Below are 19387 nucleotides of genomic sequence, written 5' to 3' on the forward strand. Positions count from 1 at the left end.
CCCACCACACATCTAGTTGGGCTGAATTTACCATCCAACCAAGTGATGAATTCACTCAGTCGCAGTCACTGTAGAATTCAAACCACTTCCCTGAGCTTTCCAGGAGCAAAAGAGAGAAAAAGATAAGGTTGCCAAAAGGAAATGATGTGGGCCAAACATCAAAGGTGAATGATGTATTCATGGAATTACTTGCTCATGGACACGCATTCAGGTCATCTGTCCCAGCCCATCTCCAATTGGAAACTTCTCTTATCAGGTCATTTTGAAAAAAATGAAATGGAAGATGAGATAGTTTTCTGATGCAGAAATGGCAAAAGTGCATTCAGGAACACATTCCTCTTTTCTGCATTCAGGCCAAATACCCAAATAACCAGCAGCTCTCGATGGCTTGATGTTCCACATCTGTCTGAATCTTGCAGATACTTTACAGAGAAGGAAAAAAATTGCCTCAAATGGAATAATTGTGATCCCACACAACTTAAGCATAAATCTTTGAAGATAAGAATGACTAGTTGGATATTAGGAAAAAGTTCTTCTCTTAAAGAATTGTGATGCATTGGAACGGGTTGCCAGGGAGGTGGTGGAGTCATCGTCCCTGGAGGCTCTCCAGAACCATGGAGATGTGGCATTGGGGATGTGGTCAGTGAGCATGGTGGGGTGGGCTGGGGTTGGGCTTGGGGATCTTAGAACTCCTTTCTAACCTGTATGCTCCTATGGTTCTAAGTACATTAAGCCTAAAAATGAGGGGCCTTTTTCACCTCTTATAACTGTCACTGTACTTAGAGGCCACTGTGAGGTTCCTTCTGCTGGGGCACTGAGCAAACCACAGAGTTCACACAGGAAGGCTATTAGCCCACACACAATATTTTTTTCCTTTTCCCACTCAGATAGAGAAATTAATCTCATTAGAGCCCACCTCTCAATGAAAGCCCAGCCTGTGGCCCAACAGTCCACAGCCTACCACAACCCTATTAAAAACACCATCAAATTTCCTTATTTCCCAATATCTGCTTTCCCCCTCTGCCACTCAGCCCCATTAACCTTTCACAGGGCAATGCAATTCACAGAAGCAAAGCATTTTAAAATCCCGAAAAGATTAATAGCCCCAACCTTTTCCATTTTGCAGGCTATAGCCCTTTGTGCCCGAGTTCCCTCCTGTAAAAACATGCAGCTCGCAGATGGGAGCAGGGCCCTTTAAGTCCTTTGTTGTGCTTGCACAAGTGGAAAACAGCGCCTATAAAAAAAAAACCCTCCGTTTGCCAAGCTGTGTGTAGAGATTATGAATCATTAAATGGCAGCCACGTGTCAGCAAAAGTAGCAGGAAGTGTCTTGCATTTGACCTTTATTTGTAATAGCAAGAGCACTTCGCGGCATATAGTTACGATGATGTGATTTATCCCTGCTCACCAAGAAACATCAGATCCCTTGCCTGCATGGTATGTTTTTCCCATTAGAAAGAAAATAATATCTGGCTAATAGTTGTGAGGCTGGAGGGACTCTGAGAAGGCCTTCTTGGTTTTGTATGCTTGGAAGATGCAGTGTTTCTTCCTTTGGGATGCTCATGGAGAGGGACAGCTGGAATGAAAGCTTGACACATTTGGCGGCTGGATGCTGGCACATCATTCCAGCACCAAACCCTCTCCTGGCTGCATGCAGGGAATAAGAAACACATGCTAATTTTTAAGTAAATCCCATAAATGAGAGAGCATTACTGAGTCATGACAGAGTAGCTCCAGGCTTCAGTGGGGAGCTTGGAGATGTGTTTGAGCTATTTCTTGCCTGGCTCTCATTATGCACATGTGAGTTTTTGGTACCTGCTCAGATTAAGAGCTTGGCTCCAGCAGCCATGGCAAGTTGAATTAACTCTTGAATTAAGTTAAAATTTGAATCAACAGCTCCCTGGTGTTGGATGAGGTTCATGGTCTAGTGCTTGGCAACCCTGCCTACAGCAAGGGGGTTGAAACTAGATGATCTTCAAGGCCCTTTTCAACTCAGGCCATTCTGTCTTCTATGATTATATGCTGGGAGCCAGGGTTGGGAACCCACATGGCCATAAGGGAGCAAGAAACTGAGATGATCCATGCTAGGACAACTCACTTGTCCCCAAACAGCCCCAACACCATTCAGACCTCACCCAGTTCACCTGAGGGCTCTGTGTCAGCTCTGCACCACAACTGCATTCTTGGAAAGGATGCACAGCACCCTGGCATGTGCTTAATGCAGCAGCCACAGACATCATCACCTCTCCCCACGTCCACCGTCGTCACACAGGAGGTTGTGAAAGCCTCTCTGTCCCCAACAGGAAGCAAAGATTTCGGTGGTTTGGGAGGGGACTCGTATTCAAGACCAGGACTGTGAGGAGCAGATGTGTCATGTCTGCTAAAAGCTGGGTCAGAGGGCAAGGCACTGCCTAGCACAGCACCAGACGTGGAACCACAGATCAAAACAAGCAAAGAAAAGCCCTCAGTCAGCCTGCTGCCTTCAGCATTGCAAGGGAGTGGGTGCACAGCTGGCTTGGCAGCACCAGGGTATTCACAGGTATCTGCAGTCATTGCACAAGAATGAAAAGCACTTTTTCCTGCAGAGTACAAACTACATATCCCAGCAGAGTATAGTCACTTTTGGTACCCCATCCCAAAATAATGCCATTCTTACAGTCCTAATGCCTTTTATCTACTCGGGGCACTTCTAGGATGCAGACCTTGTCAGCTCACACCTTGACCCTAAGAGTGTCCTGATCCTCAGCATCCTTCCTAACGCTCAGCCTTGCACTTACACAGTTAGAGGAGATAACCAGGTTTCAGGCACACATAAAACTCATTTTAATTTTGCAATCATCCAATTTGGTGCTCTATGCTGAAGAGGCAGATAAACCTGAATTTTCAGTTAAATGTCAAGTGTGTGGGGAAGAGAAGGGAAGACTAATTTATGACTTTCAGATGTGTGCATTGGATGCTTCTGGCACCTCCCTGTAATCCTGTAGGAGCACAGGCAGCAGGAATTTTCCAGCAGGGATGTTGGTTTGCCCAGCAGGTGCTTCTGGCCGGCTAAGCCAGGAGTGCTTCATTAACATGATATATGAACAACTCATTTTGTAATGCTGCAGAACCACTGAGGGCTTGGAAGCAAGATCTGAAGGGCAGCTTCCTGGGCAGCTGTCACCACGTCTCTGCTCTACTGAGCAGCATTCACAGGATGAAGAGAAGGAAACCACTCTAAATCACAACTGCTAAGGATATCACATGGGATGCTGACAACCCTGGTGCATCCTTCTTCCATTTGAGAATGGAGACCATAGGCCTTCCCTAGTCTAGTATTAAATGTGGAGGTTAACAGCCCTGCCTGTGGAGCTTGAGATCCCTTTCTGCCCAAGCCATTCTATGATTCCATGGTTCTATGATTCCCTACCCACTTCAGACTCATTCTACAGGGACAGAAAGAAGGGGTGCAAGTACAAATTATTCAGTATGAATTGGACTTAGTAATACTCAATGACTTCGTGTGGATTTCAACCTTGTGATCAGACTCTGGTACCAGCTGGCTGCCAACATGGGAAAGTTTTATCCCTATGACTCTTCTACCACGAAATCTATTGGAAAAAGTGGTTAAATGCTTCAAGTGATGTTGAAGAAGAGGAGGTCATGGATGAAGCCAGTCCTCTCTTCCAAATGTATGAAGTGTGCTCACAGGAGCTGTGTTTCCTTAAGAGAGCAAGATCAAGCTATCCCCACAGTGGGCAGCCTTGGAAACAAGGCTTCTCATTACAGAGCAGGGGCAGAAAGCCAGAACCTTTAGCCAAGAGCAACAGGTTAGGCAGGTCTGTGGTGAGGTTACACCCAGGAGACAGGATGGATGGCATGACATAGTCGTGTTTCTTAACATTACTTCACTCTCAGGTCTGCTTCACACCACGTAAGCCCAATCAGGCTGTTTGGGAATTTTCCAGATAAACATTTTTTCCATCAGGATGTGCGGAAACACAAAACACTGAACATTTCACAGAAAACACATTTCATGCAGTGAAACTCCGTCGGAGCACCAGCAAGGAGTATTTCTACCAGACAAGATGAGTTTCCATGGGGAATGTGACTGCCAGTTCAAGTGATGGTATTGATGAGCTCCTTACAAATCCTCCTTGGAAGTTCAGACTTCAAGGGAGCAGGATTTGCAGTCAGGACCCCAGATAATCCAGCTCATACAGTCAGAGGAACTCAGGGCTTCTACAGAGTCATGCCTGATATAACCTGGTCAAAAACTGGGGTAAGCTTGGCAGTCCATTGCACTGGAACAGTTCACAGCAAGTGCAATCCCAACTCACTTTACCTCTTTCATATTTCAGGTTAGTCAAAACACAAGAACAATGCATAACTATAAAGAAGCATTAAGGGAGAAGTGAGACAAGAAAAGAAATTCACTCCTATCTTTAGGATGCTGTACAGGAACCAGAACTACAAGTGACTCACTGATTCACAGCCCACATTCACCACTGGATGAGGGAACACTACAGAGGTGTTATGGATAACTCCAAAGAACATCTCAGATCATACACTGATTACCCCTGACATATCAGCATATACCATCTATATACAGATATATATCTTAGAATCACTGAATTCTTTAGGTTAAAGGTCTCTGGTCCAACCCCTTGACCAGAGCATATTACAGGACAGTGAACTATTTGCTGTCCACCCGGATCCTCAGGCCCTTTCATGTAAGATTTTGGGTATTTGTCATCCAGGAGACTCCTGACCAGCTTTTTATCCACATACATGTTCTCTTTCCACCCATTAATCAACAAGCCACAGTGGCTGGGGCTGCTCCCAGGAGTGGGAGGCAGGGACATTTCCTATTCTCCCACTGAGAAATCCCTTTCACTGCTCATGCTGCAAGGTAACACACAGAAAGCCCAAACAAAACCAAGCCAGGATAGTCAGTTACCCTGTTTCAGCTTCTCATTGCAGATGAGGGACTTGCAGGTCAACTACCCATATGGCCAGTCCCATTCACTGAGCTAAAATGTTTTTGCAAGGGCTTAGACCTCTGGATTCTATTCTGTAAAACAAGGCTTCAGACTTTTAATCACAAAAGGTCAAACAAACCCTTCATACCCTTTGAGCAAGCTACAAATGGTCTAATTAACTTGAACTATCTCCCTACTGCCAAAGCCTCCCTCTTTAGCAAGCAGTTTGTGGTTTCCAAGCTAAAGCTACATCTACACCACTTAGAAATATTGCTCACCTGGAACAGACTAACCATGCCCACTCCAAACAGTGATTGCTGTGAGTCTCCTAAGGGTCTCCTAATGCCTTTGAGCACAACATTGAACTATTCTTTTTGCTGTAAAGTCTGTGACCTGGCTCACTAGTGGATATCTCTGGGTATGTGTTGAGTGCTCTTGGACAAAAATCCAGGCATATAGGCATGGCAGATGGTGCAAGACATGCTGGGATGGTGCTGGATGAGACCATGCATACTGGCTCTAGCCACGGCTTCTAGCACATGGCTTGGCTGCTTGTTTTTAGCCACAATGTCCTAGCATGGCAGCTAGGAGATGGGATGTGCTAGCCATGAACACAAGGGGTGCTCTGAAGGATGCCTATGCACCACTACTTGTCCTAACACCAGTGAAGTGGAGGTGCAGCTGGTTCCTTTCCCTTAACGCTGGTGAGCCCATGTTACTCAAGGTCAGGCTATTGAACCACCAGCCACAGTGCTGGTCTTGCTTTTTTGTTGACAAGAAGACAGTTTCAGAATGTACAGCACTTCCTCCTTTGAGGCATTCGAGGACTGAGGCTGTGACCTTTGGCTGATGTTTAAGTTCAGCAGCTGGAGATGGAACTGGAGGCACAGGCAGTAATCCCAGGAGTGAGAAAGGGAAAAGCCCTCTTCCTCCCCCCTCATCTCTTTATGGACAAACTCAGACCAAATCAAACCAGCTGCAGCTGAAACACACCCTGCAAGAACAACCTTCCCCACACAGCACTAAAGTAAACTTGTCCCTAGGCTTGGGGAAGGGGCTTTGTCCATCTAGGGTGTGATCCATCCCATCCTTTTAAGATGAACGGGGCTCTGAGCACCTGATAGAGCTGTAGGTGTCCCTGTTCATTGCAGGGGAGTTGAATAAGGTGACCTTTAAGGATCTCTTCCAACTCAAGCGGTTCTATGATTCTATGAAAGTAATCCCCATGGAAAATCTTGGCTCCTAAGTACAAAACAGTACCCAGAACAATGCAGCTTTTCAACCAACACTTATGTTCATATTTACCCATTGCTGAAGCCTTTCTGTAATAGGAGAGGTCAGGAATCATATCAAAACAGCATAAGCACAAAGGTTCAGGGAAAAGCTGGAAAGGTCAGGAAGGAAAGCCTCATGTTTGGACTGATTTTGGCCGACTGCTCCTAGAGATGGTCTGCACGTGGACAGAATGCACGGCTTGATGGAATCATCTATTCCATGCAGAAAAGCCTGCCACAGACAAGAGAGCAGTCACGTAGCACAGAGCTTCCTCCAGAAGGCTCTCCCTGGCATGTACCATAAAACAAAACAAGGTTATGCCCTTCTGCCCAAAGATATTTATCAAGCTTCTAATAAAAGTGCAAGTGACCTCAGAAGGCCAAATAGCACTACCTGCCTTGGCAGAGCCCAATGGGGCTGGGGGTACAGCTGAAACGTAGAAACAAACCATTCTCAGTCTTCTGAAAGAAAACAAAAGGCAGTGGCCTCCTTTCAAGGCTTAGCTGTCCTTCAGGTCTACCTTGGTTCTGTTATAACTGATGAGTCAGCAACCATGGCCCAACTCAGGTAAACTTATGCTGATGTCCATACCATACAAAGAGGTCTCCACCAAAGAAGAGCATCTAGCAAAGGTGAGAACTGCAAACCATGACAGCTTTTGTACTGTATTTTAAGGACGTATGAGAATCCCTCCCACCCTATGGGGTACTTGGAAGAACACTTAATCTATGGAGAAGAGAGGGAATGGGAAAGGGAGGAGACGATCATTGGAAGAGCAGCATTGGAATGTGGACTCCAAGCTGTCTGCTCACAGTGTCCCCCTTGTGCCAAAGCAGGCAAACCTCCAGCCTAAGAGTATTTTATGCTCCTTAGTGAAACCTGCACTTGAGAACACAAAAATCCTCCTTCCAAAAGCTCCAGATGGCTCAACTTTAACATACGTTACATGCACCACTGCATGTTTCCAGTTGAAATTTCCTTCTGTTATTAGATAGCTTGATATATGGCCTATAAACTTCACACCTCTGGATACCAATAATATCATTTACCTTGTAACAAGCTAATTAGTGCCTCGTTTGCAAAAAGCAACTCCCACACAACCCTGTACCAAAGGCTAATGAGCTGGGAGCTGGCAGGTGTTTCTGATCTGAACAGCTGAAGAGAGATGTCAGAATTTGGGGTAGAAATGATCCCATTTCGCTATTGGGGAGGTAAATGTGGAGGTAACAGGTGAATTTAGGTGTTCTGTTGTGAACCCAAAGGAACAAGAGGTCTCTGCTGATCTGAAACTGGTGGGTGCTGGAGACTTGTCTCTTGGGACAACCTTCCATGCTACCCAGTTGTGGCCCTCATGAAGATGTTCATACACTAAAGAGGCTCCCTGCCTTGGTGGGATGATGTCCCCTGGGTGTGAATGCCAAGGAATGAGAAAAGTTTCACTTCCTCTCCAAATTTCAGTCTATCTTTTGTATTGTCACCTCCAGCCTTCAGACCCTCCAGCTGCAAAGCAGCAAGAGCTGTCATGAGGGTAAGACGTACTTCTATAACAACTAGCCAGCCTTGTCTCTCACCACACTGACAGTCACCACTCGCTTTTGGCTCTGTACAGGCCAATTGTCAGCCAGCAACATTTCTTGGCTTGTCCTCGGCTGCTTCTGGTGTGAAATGTCTGCCTAAGCCCTGCAAGGGGAAGCCAGATGGGAAAGCCAATGTTAATTTGCAGCTGCAGCAAGGCAGAGGCTTGTAGCAGTCAAAACAAGTGCTGGCATCACGACTTCTCTCTTCCCTTGTGATCTGTGGGAAACAGAAGGAGAGCCAAGCTCTTCACGGACAAGCTGAATAGCCTGGAGGTTCCCAGGCACAAGAACATCTTTCTTTGTCCCAGTAAGTCACCCACTGGTAACACAGGTTGGATATTAGGAAAACTTCTTTGAAAAGGTGATCGAGTGTTGTCACAGTCTGCCCAGGGAGGTGGTGGACTCCCTGTCCTCGAGGTGTTCAAGAACAGATGCATTATCAAGGGACATGGTTACTGGGCATGGTGGGGATGGGTTGGTGGGCTAGTTTAAGACGTTTGATGTATGTTCTCTCTAGAATTTGTGTCTGGTTAGTAATTAACTATGATTAATTTTAGCATCATATCCACTAGAAGACAGGAGAAACCCCGACAGCATACCAACAAAACTCCCACAGCATCCTCCCAAGTCCTGAGACGTAACAAGTACTGATGGCCCAAACCTATCATCCAGTATTCAGATGGGACTATGAAGTGGCCAGAAAGCTTCTTTCATTTTGGTGACTTCTTTGGTCATAGACAAGAGTAGTTGGCAAGAGAAGAAGGTCAGAATGCAGCAAAAAGTTTGCAATACTTCCCCCAAATATCCGGTCAGCTTCCAACACTCTGTGGCTACCAGACTTCCTGTGCTATAGATTGCTTTCATGTTTAATTACCTACTGTGAATTTTTCTTCTGTGAATTTATCTAGCTGCTTTATGAACCCCCATAGATTTTCAACATCCACAGTATTCTGCTGCAAGAAGTTCCACAGCTTAATTACAGCTTGGAAGAACCACCTCCTTGTTTGTTTTGGGTTTGCAATTTAATGGTTTTATCTGATGTCCCGTAATTCATGCTCAGGCAGAGATGGGGAACACGCTCTCCCAGCCCACCTTTCACATACAACTCAGTGTTCTGGCCATACCCCTTTCCAGATATCTCCCTTCCAAACTGATGAGTCTTCATCTGATACAGGAGCCACTACAGAGTTCTGAGCATCCTTGTGTCCTCATCTGAGTCTCTTCCAACTTCATTTGCCCACAGTTGGAAAGTGCCCAGGGTGTTCAAACATGAACATCCCTTCCTGCTAAACCCTTACAAGGCTCAAAGGGAAACACAAAATCACCAGCAGATGCTGGCTGCAGCCATCTGATATTGGCTACCCATAACAACCTGTCTGCCATGCATGTCTGTCTGTCTCCTCACTACCTGCGTGTCCTTGCCCAGGGATCCAGGCTCATTTCTATCAATATTGCTACCAAAAAATCCAGGCTCACTCAAATCCCAACCCAGGGAATGATAAAACTCTCTCCATAAGCCTAGGACTCAAGTACGTAGAACTCAAGTATGTAGAACTCAAGTATGTAGTAGTAGACTCAAGTCTACACCAGTAGACACCAATGTGAACGTCATAGAAAGAAGAGAGAATGGTGGGTCTTCCCAGCAAGAAGGCTGTAGGCACCTTGGGCTCAATAGAAGCAGGGGACAGACTTTCTGTACAGAAAGGCAGAAAGAAAAGACACCAAGGCAACACAGAAGGAAACAATTAGCTCTGCTGGGCGCAACCCAAAATTGATGATGTCTTGTCAGACCCAGGCCAAGGTTTCAGTGAAGACATGAGCTGGGTCTTGGCACCGTGTGCGCACAGAAGTGCCAGTCAGCTCATGTTGGAGAGGAAGTAGGGTCTGAAGGAGAGCTGTTTCAGATGGGAAATCTTAAAATGCGTTTGGGAACCAGAAGCCAGTGGAAGGCTGAGCAAAGAGAGAGCCAAAGCAGAAGGGTGCAGTGAGTGACAGAGAGATGGGACAGTAGGGACAGGCCTAACCATGCAAGGTGCTGGGACAGGAAGCAGGGTGCTGGGGAGGAGGAAGAAAGAAATTTGCTCTCTTGCCAAAATCTCCTTGGAAGAGAACAGCAAGTTCTCTTGGAACCAAAATTGGGGGAGAATGAGCAAGGAAATGGACTTTAAGCCAAGACATCCACAGCAGGAGGGCAGGGAAGGGGAATTGGTGCTGGGAGAGGATTGGGGCTGGGGAGACACCCTGGAGTCATCACAGGGGGAACCTCTGCTCCTTTGCTTACACAGGACACATAGGCAGGTGTCAGTGCCAGTCTGATTGCTGGCACCTGCAATAACACAAGTGGTGGAGGGGTCATTACATCCTCTGGCAATGCTGTGGCTTTCAAGCAATAAAACAGAAAGCAGTGTTTGCTTTGGCTTGGATGTGAAGTCAGGTTATGACGGCAAGCAGATAGAAGCTGAGACTTAGGAAATATGATGGCTGGACTAAATGATCTTAGGTGGTCTTTTCCAAACTTAATGATTTTATGAAGTTGGCTTTGCAGTTCTGAAATGATGGAAATGTTGCATTGGTAATCCCCAGCTGAAGAGGATCAGTAGGCTCACATACAGCAAGCAGTTGTGATATTACCCACAGCCCTACCCAAACAAGTACCTGGCATTCCGTACTCCCACATTTCTCCTTTTCTTCCTTCCCAGATGTCCAATATCTCAGATATCTCAGCTCCTTTGACACAACATGCTCAGATCAGAAATGTGGTGGCACCCGGGCAGCTCCCACATCCAGAGCCAGAAGCTGTTTCACCCTGATGAGGTTCCAATGGAGCCACCCCGTGTGTCCCTAGGGTCACCACTAGCTGTGCCATCACCACCCTCTAGTGGCCACCTCTCATCTCACGGGGTATCTCCACTTTCCACTCCTCTCTACTTGTTGGTAAGAATCAGATCAGGTATTATTCCACTGAGGTCAATTCTTCCCACTGTGAGGGCATCTCAAGCAGCCCATAAACACAAACCCACCTAAAGCTTCACCCTACAATGTGTGTTGGTCCTCAGGATGCTGTGAAGGTTACCCAGTGGTTGCAGCTTGAGGTCTGCTAAGCTATGACCCGAAGCAGAGCTGTGTGAAGTCATACACAAGCAGAAATGTAAATGTTCACCACCAAAAAATCCCATGGAGATGCTGAAAAACAAATACATCCTGCTGTGTGAGCAGGCAAAGGAGAACTGGAACCAAACGGGGAGGCAAAAAGGAAGTCAGCAACTGACCGGGTGGCACACAGCACAGATTGCTTGCGTTACTCAGGAGCCTATTGCAAAATTTCTGCAACAAAAATCTGCCTGTTGTCCATCTCAGATGGATTGCTAAGAAGTCGTTGCAAGACCACCAAAGCAAAGTGTAGAAATCATCATAGAGGATTACTGAGCCTGAAGCCATTTGTCTGGCCAGCTTCACCTGGTGACCTCCATGAGTTGTATCAGCTAACCACTCCTTGTCTTCCCCCATGACTTTCTGGACCACTCATCAGCCTTCCCCCACTCATCTCTCCAAAACTAAAAGTGCTTACCTGGCTATTCCTCATGGGCATGTTGCTCTATGCCTTTGCTCTCCTCACTGCCCTTGTCTGGACATTCCTCCACTCCAACCCGAAGGCTGTATCCTTGGTCGACATGGAGCTACTGTGATATCTCCCTTCTGTTCTTTGTTGCATCATGAGAGTTCCAGACAGCCCGCCTGCTCCAGACCTGCTGACTTGGTGCCTGTGTTGGTTAGAATTGTCAGCTGTTGGGTACGGCTTGGTCTCTTCAAGCCACCGTTGTGTGCATACATACAATAAGTAATAACCCAAGAGTACTTAGCAGGAAAGGTGTGGAGAAAGTGAATCAAGTGGGAAGAAGTCAACGAGTGTGAATAAAGCTGGGCTGCAATGAGACAGAACTAGAGCAAGATGTCAAGGACATGAAACGGGGGCTTGGAGAGCTACTGACAGTGCAGAGGAAGGCAGGAAACTGTTTGGGCTTGCAGAGGAGTTCAGGTATGTGTGAGCACAACCCTTGTGCTGAGCATCTACTATGAGCTAACAGCAACAAGGAAAGGCAGCTTCCTTATCCAAGTAGGGGTGGGAAAACACAAGTGGCCAGTTCCTGTGCTATTCTTCCTTGGGAAAACTCTTCTGGATATCAGCGAGCTCCTCACTGATCTTTGTGCCTCTGGATTTACAGAGTGCCTGTGTGCATCCCCAAACCAATGCAGCATTTGTGACAGCTGAATAAGTGGAGATGGTAAACCCACGGAGGACAGGGCCCAACAGCATCCATGGCAGAGCATCACCTGGGACCGTGACACAGTCCATACTTGGCTCCCCCTGCTCCTGGGATGGGGATGGCTACAGGGATAAGGACAGGCTTGTTCCCAGGGTGAATGTGGTGTTTCTGCCCTTCATCTCCTCTCCAGGTGCTGTCTGCTAATCTTCCCTGCTCACACAATAAACCCTTTCGTCTTTCCCTCCCCACTGGGCTGGGTTGATGAAGCCAATTTAGGATCCCATGTTGCTAAGCAACAATTATTATCCCTGACAACAGGAATAAATTGAGTTTCCCCCATCTCCAGTATTTTATCTGAATTTTACCTAGATTTGCATTTTTTGTGGCAATCAGACCTTGCAAGAAGGTTACTTGGTGATGCTCACCTTCATCTCCATCACTGTCCAAGCTTTTGTACCAGGAGCAGGTCTTTATCACAGCAGATCCCAAATCTCTATTCTGGTTCAACAAAACTTAGAATCATAGAATCAGGTACTGATTGATTTGGAAGGGACCTTTAAAGGCCATCTGGTTCAACCCCTATGCAATGAACAGGAAGACCCACATCTCTATCAGGTGCTTACAGCCCCATCCAGCCTGCTCTTGGGTGTCTCAAGGGATGGAGCATTTCCCACCTCTCTGGACAAAGTTACAGAGATGGAACTAACACAGTCTACATGAAAGCAGTAAATTGAATCAAAAGTGAGCTCCTACAGACCTTCCATCAAGGGATCCTGGAGAGCTATTCACAGAAAGAACCTGCATTTGGTTGGAGGAATTACCCTCCAGACATTAGTGCCTGCAGTGGCATGACACTCAATGGGGATGCCAGAACATAGATATCTAGTGTACCTGGTACATGCTGTAGTGCCTGGGACACAAAACAACAGGACAGTGAAGGTTCAGGCTGTGCTTGCCCTGGCAAAGTATCCAAGATGCCAACTTAGCAGGTCTCAGAAAATACCAGCTTCCTTTCCAAGCTTCACCCACAAAGGAAAGGGAACATTAATAGCTCCATTCTGTGGCAGCCCCAACAAACAAAAGCAGTGTTAGAGCCCCTTCCAACAAGGAGGCACAGAGGAACAAACCGCCCACGAAAATGCAAGGAATTTCCTGGCATGGCCAATCCTCCTTGTGTGATCCATGCTCACAAGCTAGAAATCTGAATCTCCACATTCGCTAGGTAGGGATTTCAGTTCGCATATAAGCAGCAATTAGCCATCATTAAGAAGTGCTGTAAGGTGGTGAATCCTGGAAGAGGCAGAGCATCAAATAGAGCTGCGTTCAGAGGGCAGGAGGGGGTTTTCTGAGGGACTTTCCTTGTGATGGAGAAGGGAAGGTACCAAAGCAGTGGTTTTGTGGGCTATGATTGGCTTTGTAGCAGAGAACAGAGCAGAAAACCCACAGAGCTGGGAGAAATACTGCAGACTATGGAGGATGGTAATAGCATTTCTGCACACAGAGCATCATTGCAGGCTTTTGGGAAGGTGAAATGAGTGCTGTTGTGTAACAGCAAGGAAGGCAGAGGGACTTCAGTGACAAGCACGAGGAGGAGCACGGTTTACAACGTGACACCCCCTCCTTGACCTACCCGCAAGGACAGACTGCTCCTCACCACGATCTCTGGGCTAAAAATCAAAGTATTCAAGTAGGATTTCTGCAGGCACATCCAGGACTTCCTGAAGGTTGCTGCAAAGCGTGGAGAACGGCCAAAACCGTCTCTTCCTGAGCAGAAAAGAGAATGCAGGCAATGCGTGAAATCCCTTTCCTTTGCCTGCTGTGGCCCGTAGCTAATGTGACCCAGCACTGTAAGGCAGCCCACAAGCTTTGCCAGGCCCCGAAGTGCTGAACTAAGGAGCCAGCACAGCCCTGGCACTATGAATTCCCAGTTCCCCCGAGGTTATGATGAATGATTACAGAACTGCAGAATCATTATGGTAGGAAAAGAGCTCCAAGATCCCCAAGTCCAACCCCAACCCATCCCACCGTGCCCATTGACCGCGTTCCTCAGTGCCACATCTCCATGGCTCTATAACACATCCAGGGATGGTGACTCCATCAATTCCATGTCTGCAACCTGAAAACTGAGCCCATACTCTATTAAGAACTATGAGTGAAATATAAGCAGGCTCCAGAATGTACTCTCATCTGCTTCTACCTGAGAAAAAGGGATGAGAGGGATAGGATGTACCCTGATTGCACTGCCCTGAAAACAAACTGCTTATCCGCTGTGGTTCCCTGCCCACCTCCCTGCACTGCCCTTGCTGCTTGTACTCTTGGCACAGCCCAACTGACCCGAGAGCTCGAGGACATTTGGAGGGCTGGGATGAGAAGCAGCCCTGTGTTGGGGCTGAATAGCAGAAAGGGACTGTGTGGGTTTCCCTTTCAGAGATGGCTGAGAAAAGGTTTTGTTGCGCCTCTTGGTCAGGCCAGAAGCAATGGGGAGCCTTGAATTCTGATCTGTGTGCTTGTTTGTGCTGATCGCTTTTCGTTATTTACCCTTTAGCCTCTGCAAGAGCTGAAGCAGCTCAGAGCTCTGCAGAAAGAGCTCCTGTGGTCCTGACCATGGGGCTTTTTCATCTACAAGACCCAGGGAGCCCAACTTCCCACTCACTCCCTTCAGGACCCAGGCACTAACACATGCAAGACACCACTGCTGTGGGAATGGCCCCAGAGATGGCCATAGCTTCCATGCCATCTTCCATTCCCCCAAGCTTCCCAGGAGCCATGGTGGGAAAGATATACTCCATCCCAACCAGCCCTGACCATATTTCAGCAATTCATCATCTCTTCCTTGGGGCTGGCTGTTTCCCACAGATCTCAAATCTCCAGGCACAACTGCTGTGACTCTTTGTGCCTTGGAAGAGGACATAACACACTGGAAAAACACAGAAATCGTCAAAAATCATCTCTTCATGAGGCCGGGATGTGGGCAGTGAGCATGGTGGGACAGGTTGGGGTTGGGGAACTTAGAAGTCTTTTCCAGCCATGATGATTCCTTGATTTTGGATGAGCCATCCCCAAGCTCATTGCTCTGGTGCTCCAGACCTTGAATTCCTCTCCCTAGTCAGAAACTAGTGGGGACATCCCCTTTATTTTGACTTACTCCAGGTAAATAAGGAGCTCTGAGGCGGTTCTAATTGATGCCATATGCCAGACTCATCATGTGTGACTTCAGAACAATGCATGGTGCACCAAAAAGGAAGGAGAGTGGAAAGGAATGAATAAACATTAGCTAATGAGCATTAATAGTAACCTGAACCTCAGTCCTTGGTTTGGCTGTGAATTTAGACATGATGTTTTTAAATGGCACTTTAGTGCCATTTCGGGGAGGAGGGAATTATTAAAGGAGCCAGCCTGAGATGCAAGCCTAGAAAGCAGGATAAGCAAAACCAGTTTGTATGTCAGAATAATGATTTATGAATAATTTAGAAAGAGGAAGCCCCAATTAAATTAATAGAATCACAGAATCATAGAATGGCCTGGGTTGAAAAGGACCACAATGATCATCTGGTTTCAACCCCCTGCTATGTGCAGGGTCACCAACCAGCAGACCAGGCTGCCCAGAGCCACATCCAGCCTGGCCTTGGATGCCTGCAGGGATGGGGCATCCACAACCTCTCTGGGCAATTCAGTCCTCACAGAGGGAGATGTGGATCTAAGATTTCATATAGACTGGATTTTCTGGAGCACAGGCAGTGGCTCAGCATAAATCCTTCAGTCTATCAGCATTGCCACTGCACATACAGCGAATCTGATGTCCCTGAGGATCTTCTTCTTCCCACTCCTGGAAATCCGACCTCAGAACAGCTCGGCTCCAGCCCAGGGAACATCCTGGCCCTTGTTTGTCAGCTGGGGTTGATGTGGGGACAGTGTCTTCCACTCTGCACGTGTGTGCCAGGGAAGGAGGTGACCCCGGAGCCGGCTCAAGGCTGCTCTGCTCTGACACTTTGCTCCCAGCAATTCCTCACGTGGCTGTGCAAGCCCAGAGAGACATGGGGAGATGTCCCTGCAGGAACTGAGGGCTCCAAACAGGCACAGACTCTCTCTGCAGCTCACGTACACATGAATGAAGCACTCACATACACCCCAATGAACAATGTGGGTAACAAAATGGGGCCATCACACTCATGGAGGGGAGCCCTCATTTCCCGACCTGCTCACCCCTTTGCAGTGTTGTTTATTGGAATCATAGAATCATTAAGGTTGGAATGTTACTCTCAGATCGCTGAGCCCAACTTCAACCCATCCCCACTAACCTACATCCCTCAGTACCACATCTCCATGGTTCTGGAACACCTCTAAGGATGGCGACCCCACCACTTCCCTGGGCAGCTGTGCCAACACATTACACCCTTTCTAAGAATAAATTTTCCCCCATCAGAAAGCAATTTAACGTGGTTACACAGCTCTCTGTTCTGCTGCGTAATCAACAATTTATTAGTTAAGAGCACGCTGTAACTTTGAATTGTGGCTGCATTAAGAGAGGCACTTAAACCTCATCATCGTCTAAAGGAGACACTTAAGGAAACATCCACAGTGGTTATAACCTCTGATGGATTCTGCACAGCTCAATGTGCTCACGGTGGGAATGGGAAGAGGAGAGGGGGGAAGAGGGTGATGCTGCTCTCAGCATGGAAAGCACCCATAGGGCAGCAAACAGCAGCTGTCCTATAAAGATAAGGTTCTTTACATACTGATCTGCTTGAAAAGGGCATAAATCTTCATTGGAGTTTTGTTAAGAAAAGGGCAGATGTCACACTGAGTGATATGGCCTACAATCTTTAGAATCATAGAATACCCCAAACTGGAAGGGACCCATAAGGATCGAGTTCAACTCTTTTAGCTGGAATGCTTATTCAAATTAACCAATGCCAGCCCAATGTAGAGGTGTTTAGCAGCATCAGGTAGAAGTTAGATCCACTCCTGCACCCAAATTTTCCCCTCCATGGCCCCACACGTGAGGCTCACACTCGAGCCAGGCAGGCTGCAATGGGAGCACACCCCTCATGCTTTATTTATCCAGCACAAGCTGTGCTAACAGGCTCCCTGAGAGCTGCAGGGTTGCTTTGCAAGGACATAAGGTCACTTTCCTGGCCACAGTGCAGAACTGAGCCCAGCATGCAGCAGCAGCAGGGTGCAAATCCTGCTCAGCCCCAAAGCGCACAGTAAAACGAGAACCTTATTTAAGCAATGCTTTTCCAGCATCCTTCAGCCAACCAGCTCCCTCTGCTGCTACTTCTCTGACCCAGACATCATTTCCAAACATAAGAGGCCACCATGAGCCTTTATTATGATATAATATCACGATGGGGGGGGTTCAGCTGGGATCAGCTGCCTGCCTGAAAGATGCTAAGTAAAAACTTAACCATCTGCATACACCCCCCACAACAGATGAAGTCCAGGCAGGTCTTAGGGCATCACCTGGCTGCCTGAACAGGGATGAACCCCACCATCCATACCAATGGACTTCCCACTGACAGCGGCTCATTACCCCCATTAGACCCAGACTCCCCAGCGCATTTAGCTGTGCATGTAATGTAGCAGGAGACAGCTTGAGCTGAAGAGCAGAAAAGTGAAACAGCTCAAGTGCACACCTGGGGAAACCAAAGCATGCATTGGTTTGGAGAAGGCTGTGGTTGCATAGAAAATCAGCAGATGGAAGTGTGCATCTCTGCCTTGAGGGTAAAGGTGCCAGAGAGGTTTGGTTGGGTTCAATGCATGCTTAGAAGTGAGCAAGGAAATGCCTGGAGGGCAGACAGTCCTGCAGAGGGTTTCCAGCCACCAAGAACATGAAGGAAACAGCAGCTTGCTCTGTTCCCAGCCACACAACATATGCCAGACACGGCTGTGCTCAGCCTCTCTCCCACCCATGGCCTGGACCTTATAACCCTGGGTTGTTTGAAGTACTGAATGGCAGCCAGACTGTGCTTAGAAGGTTTATTCAGATAAGGTGGCCAACCTGCAAAGAAAACAGCTGGAATCCTGTGATAGAGCTGCACTGTGCTGCCGTAGGCAAGCAGAGAGGTAAAAGCAGGACACAAAGCCCTGGCTGCAGGGTGTTGGAAATGTGTTGTAACCAATGTGGTTCTAAATCCTTCTCTCCAAGCTTCTGCAGATGCCCTTAAGTCTTGCAGGCCCTGTGCCATTTCCACCAGCTGCCCTGCCTATGAGGAGTAACACATAAAAGGATGCACCTCCACATCCTCCCGCTTGCTTTCCTTCTTGGCAGGCCATTTCATCTTCCATGCTTGGAAGCTCAACCGTGATGTGTTCCCACCAGGACATAAGAAGGGAGAGAATTCATAGAAGGAAGAGCCCAAAATGAGCCAGAAGGTTCTTCATTCTGCCCCAGCTGCAGCCAGGCAAATTCAAGCCAGGATTGAAATGGCAGCGTTTCATTGTAAGGGGTGTGGTGCCTAATGTGAATTAAGAGGAATCAGGCAAAAAGCTGTAGCGAGCACAAGCCTATCAGCCTGCCTGGAACGGTAGCAACAAGTCAGAATTGTTATCTGCTGGCTCTGGAGTGGAACAACCTGGTGATGTCAGCCCAGCAGCCCTGGCAGCAGCTTCACAGGAGTCATAAATCATCAGCAATAAGTTAATCTCTTCAGCTACTTGCTAAGAAGACAAGGAATACATTGTTCTAAAATGAAGTAAAATTTGACAGTGACAAAATACGGTATTCCCCCTCATTGCTTTCTACTGTTGCCACTTATGGGAGAGCAGTCCTAAAGGGACTGGCTATGAAATCACTGCCTCTATCCCAGCAGTGCCTGGTGGAGCAGCAGCGAGACTAAAGCAATTCCAAAGTGAAGATCTCAGTGCCACAAGGTGGGTCAGAAGAAAGAGTTTCTAAAAGAAAAAGAAATGTTGTAGCACAGACAGGATACCCCATGTCTTATCATAGAATCATAAAGGTTGGGAAAGCTCTGAGCTCACCAAGCCCAACTCCAATCCATCCCCACCATGCCCACATCTCCACTGTTCTTAAACACCCCCAGGGCTGGTGACCCCAGCACTCCCTGGGCAGCCTGTGCTGATGCATCACTACACATACATAGAAGAAACTTCCGAATATCCAACCTGCACTCAGGAAGCTGAAAAGGAAACCTCATCTAAAGTTGCAGGCAATAGAGCTTAGCTCTCAACCCTCCGACCCTGAACAAAGCATGAGATTCAGCAAGGCAAGACAAGTCCTTCCATCCCTCTCTAGAGATGGATGCCATCTCTGACTAATAACAGATTCAAAGCCCTCCTGAGCTGGACGT

At 47.4% G+C, this 19387-nt stretch overlaps 1 protein-coding gene across 1 annotated transcript in view; it reads right to left on the reverse strand.

Moving 5' to 3' along the window:
- Window positions 1–11568, reverse strand: part of SMOX (spermine oxidase) — a 56423-nt gene extending 44855 nt beyond the window's left edge. The window contains exon 1 of the mRNA XM_085545882.1: window positions 11381–11568. The gene's annotated coding sequence lies outside the window, so the exon portion shown is untranslated. The remainder of the gene's footprint in view (window positions 1–11380) is intronic.
- Window positions 11569–19387: the final 7819 nt, after the last annotated feature.

Source organism: Coturnix japonica, chromosome 4 (assembly GCF_054131305.1).
Source record: "Coturnix japonica strain WE chromosome 4, WE-NBRP24, whole genome shotgun sequence".
Classification (NCBI taxonomy): Eukaryota; Metazoa; Chordata; class Aves; order Galliformes; family Phasianidae; genus Coturnix; species Coturnix japonica.